At 36.2% G+C, this 5319-nt stretch overlaps 1 pseudogene; it reads right to left on the bottom strand.

Annotated features, from left to right (window-relative positions):
- Nucleotides 1-3703: 3703 nt before the first annotated feature.
- On the bottom strand, nucleotides 3704-4818 carry LOC132008042 (cytochrome b-like; annotated as a pseudogene).
- Nucleotides 4819-5319: the final 501 nt, after the last annotated feature.

Raw genomic sequence — 5319 nt, 5'->3', positions numbered from 1 at the left:
CCTGGGGATAAAAATATATGTTTATAAAAAATAAAAAATTAATAAAAAAAAAGATTAAGTTTATATCCTCTATTAGTGCTAAAACATTCGGATAGCATAGGCCTTACTTCTCTTGTCCTTTTGTACTGAGAGAAGATGTTGTAATAGAAACTGACCTGGATTGGTCCGGTTGGAATTCAGATCATGTAGGACTTTAATTGTTGGACAAATGAACCTTTAATAGCTGTTGCAACATTGGGATGTCCTGATCCAACATCGAGGTCATAAACCCTATTCTTTATATGGACTCTCAAATACGACTCTGCTGTTATCCCTAGGGTAACTTGTTCTGGTGATCAAATTTCTTAGGTCAATAACTGATACTATACTTCGACTGGATTGTCTATATTTTTGTATCAGTCGGAGATTATTTTATTCTCTGAGGCCACCCCAAACTAAATTGTTAATTCATTAGATTATGTTATACCTAACTGGTAATTAAATAGACTTATTATGGACTAGTTAATTGAAGCTCCATAGGGTCTTCTAGTCTTATTAGTTTATTCCCGGCTCTTCATGGGAAGGTCAATTTCAGTGATTGGAAATAAGAGAGAGTTAAACCCTCGTGTGGCCATTCATAAAAGTCCTTATTTAGAGAAAAAAATGATTATGCTATCTTTGCACGGTCAGGATACCGCGGCCGTTTAACTAGTGTTACTGGGCAGGCAATGCCTCTGGGCATGCAAGAGGTGATATTTTCAATAAACAGGCGGGGTTTGTGTTTGACGAGTTTCTTTTATTTATTTTTTAATCTTTCCTTGTTGCATACCTGTGTTGGGCTAACAATTGACTTGAAAAGTCTTTTATTAGTAGTTTATTTTTATCATGTTCTTAATTATCAGTGGGTATTTGTTGACTGTTATAAGCTTATGCAAGGAGAAATGTTTCTTGTTACTCATACTAGCATTATTACTTCTATTATTAAATAGATTAGCCCAGTAGTACGGTAGGAGTTGGTTTAAGATTTTTGGAAATAAGAGGGTTGGTTTGTTGACCTTGAATGCTTTCTTAATTGGTGGTGCTCTTAGGCCTAATATGGTTTTATTTAACTTTACTCTCTAAGTAAGGTTGTATCCTTATTCTAAAAAGCTGTTCCTTTTTAGATTATATTTTAAATTTACATTATAATTCTGGGACTTGTTGGATAAATTTAAAGTTGAACTGAGATTCTCTTCTGGGCAACCAGCTATAACCAGGCTCGTTAGGCTTTTTACCTCTACATACAAATCTTCTCACTATTTTGCAAAACAGGTGAATTTATCTTTGTGGTTTGTACGTATGTAGCTCGTCTGTTTTGGGAGAGTTAGATTAATATCTCTTTGCTAAATTATTCTAGTTAGCTCATTATGCAAAATGTATAAGGGGTGATCTTTGCTGTTTATTACTTTAAGGTCTCTTTCATCATTCCCTTATGGGACTTTCTCTATAGCTCCAAGTAAAATTTCTATATCTATAGAGATATTCTATACTATAAGGATGTAATAGAATGTTTTGATTAGAGGCTTATTGTAGTTATTAAGTTAATGGTTGGTTGGGCTAGTGTTGCTTCAGTTTTGTCATTGGTGTATGAAATCTTCTGGGTGTAAGTCAGATGGTTTAATTAAGCTACACTTTGATTTATCCAAGCACACTTTCCAGTATGCTTATCTTGTTATGACTTATTTTCTATTGAATTGGTTTAGACTGTATTATGTAGTATTTGGGTGCATTGCTTGAGGAGGGTGATGGGCAGTGGGTGCATGCTTCATGGCCCTATTCAATTAAGTTCTCTATTCTTAATTTACTACTAAATTCACCTTTAGTTTTTATAAAAACTTTTTTGAGCATATTCTTGATTAGAAAATGTAGCCTATTTCTCCCCACTTCATGAGTTACACCTTGACCTAAGTTTTTTATGTATAACTATGCTTACTTTTCTTCCTTTTGAGGTTTGCTGAAGAAGGTGGTTTTTAAATTGACTTAGCTAGAAGTGGTGAGGTTTATCGGGGTTTATCGATTGTAAAATAGGCTCCTCTAGAGGGATGTAAAGCACCACCAAGTCCTTCGAGTTTTAGGCTGTTGCTTAAGTTGTTGTATAAATTATTTTTGTTTAGGGCTGAGCATAGTGTGGTATCTAATCCCAGTTTGAGTCTCAGCTATCGTGTGGTCAGAAATAATAAAGTCATTTTCATGGTATATTTTACATTAACAGTAGATTTTACAGCTTGGCTAAATTTTAACTTTAGTCTGATATAGTACTTAACATGTTTTATGCTGTGGGCCTATTAATTTGAGTTAATCATATGACTGTGATGACTGGCACAAAATTTACCAACTCTCAATATTAACATGACTTAGTCAAATATTCATTCATGGCTAAATTTTTGTCACTGCTGTATCTTGTGGGGGTGTGTTTGAACAGGTGTTATGAGCCACTTATTTAGTGTGCTTGATACCTGCTCCTTTTAATCAGTTTAGGGATTTAGAGGGCATTTTCACTGGGATGTGGATGGAGACTTGCATGATTAATTCTGTTAATAATCAATAGGAAGGCTAGGACCAAACATTTATGATTATGGGATCTTGTGACTTTTCTAGGCATTTTCAGTGCCTTGCTTTATTTAATAAGCTATATTAACAGTTATAGGATTAGATTATTTAATATTAAGGTGTTTAGGCACAGTGATTTTATTATTAGTATTAAATGTAAGTTGATGGGGGTATTAGAGGTGGGGTATTATATCTATAAATAGCTTTCTTGAATAGAATATTCTGGGTAAACTAGTGATAGAGATTAATGTATGGAGTACCAGTATAAGTGGCTTCTTATATATGTTGCATGTGCTTAGTTCTGTTTTGGGTGTTTGGCAGGACAATTTTAAGTGTTTGTATACTTTTGAAGTTATGGGGTAAAGTGAGTTTGATTTAGTTAGTTTCTATCTGTTAAATACATGTACATGTGTACGTGTGTACTTGTGTACGTGTATACGTGTGTATGTCCTGTAACCATTGACTGAATTGCAACTTATAGTTGTGTGATCTGGATAAATGATGATGATTAAGCCCAGCTACAAGTTATTTGAATGCAACGAGGCCTTTGCAGCCATAACCGAGTGATACCAGTCCCCCGCAAAAATTAAAAAGATAACAAATGCCTGACACCACAGATATGTGTGATCATGGCTGATTAGTCATTAGTCCATCGAGATTTGCCATTTGAAACATTAGTAGGCTTGGACTAAGGACTATCATGTCCCTGAAGTAAGAACCAGATGCCAGTATAGTTTCACTGTAGCAACCCCCACATTCGATGGGCCTGGAGTAAGAAGAGGTATACATCGTGCAAGGATTGATGCTTTCTTAAAGTCTGGTGATCAAGCTCGTGGTCTAGGTGAGATGCACGTATGTAAAATCAAACATAGCATACATGCATATATGCATGGGGCAAACCATTATTGCACAATATACATAGGGGTGGGGAAAATACATCCTGGGGAATCACAGTAAATGTTTTTAAATATGTGAATTGAAATAATGGGATGAGGGAATCAGGGAATATTTTAGTTAGAATGTCAGCTTTGGGTGCTAATGGTGGGGCTATTACTACTTCCTTGAGTCTTAGGGATATGGAGTTCCCCATTTTTGGTTTACAAGACCAAAATAATTAATACATTATGAAGACCCTTCATCTTAATAAGTTATTCTCAATAATACTGATACTTGTTATTAGAATTAGGAGGACTGTGAAGTAAAGGATTGAGGCTAATTGACCAGTGGTGAGGAAGGGGTGTTCTATTGGTTGACCACCAATTAATGTTAAGGCAAGGAGATCAGCTACTAGTAATCAAAATAGGTACTGGCTTAGTGGGTGGAATATCATACCTCATTGTTTTGAAGTATGTAATACTAGAATAATGGCTAGGGCTAGAATGGAGAAGACTAGGGCTAGTACTCTTCCTAGATTGTTAGGAAGCGATTGTAGGATTGCATATGTGAATAGGAAATATCATTCGGGTATGATATGGGATGGTGTATTATTGGGTTGGCAGGGATGTAGTTGTCAGGGTCCCCTAGTAGATCGGGTGAGAATATTACTAGTATTATGAGTACTATGATTAGGAATAGGTCACCTAGGATGTCTTTAATTGTGCAGTATGGATGAAATGGAATTTTGTTCAGATAAGATGGGATTCAAGAAGGATTGATGAATCCTGCTTCATGAAGAAATAGTAGATGGATTGATTTAGTGCCAAGATGATAAATGGTAGGATAAAGTGGAAGTCAAAGAATCGTGTTAAGGTGGCTTTGTTTACTGGAAAAACTCCTCAGATTCACTCTACGAGTTGCTTCCAATGTATGGGATGGCTGATAGTAAGCTGGTAATTATGGTTGCACCTCAAAAGAACATTTGTCCTCATGGTAAAACGTAACCTATGGATGCTGTTGCTATAACTGAAATAGTAGGATAATTCTGATGTTTCATGTTTCGCGAATATATAAGATCCATAGTATAAACCTCATCTTACATGTAGGAATAGGCAGATGAAGAATATGGGGGCTCCGTTGGCATGTGTATATCGGATGTTTCAGTCATAACTGGCATCTAGACAGATGTGTGTAACTGATGAGAAGGCTGTGGTTGTGTCTGATGTGTAGTGTATAGCTAAGAATAAACTTGTAAGGATTTGAATGATTAGGCAAATTCCAAAACGGGATCCAAAATTTCATCATGCTGAGATGTTTGATAAATGAGTTGTTGATAATTTTAATTAGTTGGTGGGTCTTATGAATGTTGGTCATTAGTGTTCTTATAGTTGAAATACAACACTGATTTTTTCATGTTACCAGTCATGTTTACATTCCATGTAGGAATGATTATAACATGCATTGTACTCCTTTAAGTATTATTTTTGTAGTTAGTGTGAGGACTGAAGTCTGAAAACAAAAGCTCAGGTAATTTTTAGGGCATAGGGCATGGTAGGCCCAAAATACATAGAGTGAGGCGAGAATCCTGTCATCTGAAATAAGGGCAAGGGTCAGATGTTCACTCAGGCTCAAGTGTGTGACCTTTATGGCTACCTAATGCAACAGTGGTGTCATGATGCCATGAAGCTTTTCCCAATCTGGGGTTTGTGTGCAGCTCCAAACATCAAGGTTTTCTTATGCAGGACAGGAGGCATCTGCTTGTGGCTCATAGTCCCCCAATATGGAAGATTCAAGAGCAGGACTCTACGTATGAATGCCTGGAAATCCCACCTAGGGTTCCCATTGGATCCTATGGACATGGGAAGTTTGATCTGC

This window comes from Mustela nigripes, unplaced genomic scaffold (assembly GCF_022355385.1).
Source record: "Mustela nigripes isolate SB6536 unplaced genomic scaffold, MUSNIG.SB6536 HiC_scaffold_20, whole genome shotgun sequence".
NCBI classification, from domain to species: Eukaryota; Metazoa; Chordata; class Mammalia; order Carnivora; family Mustelidae; genus Mustela; species Mustela nigripes.
This window is presented reverse-complemented; position numbering and strand designations above follow the sequence as displayed.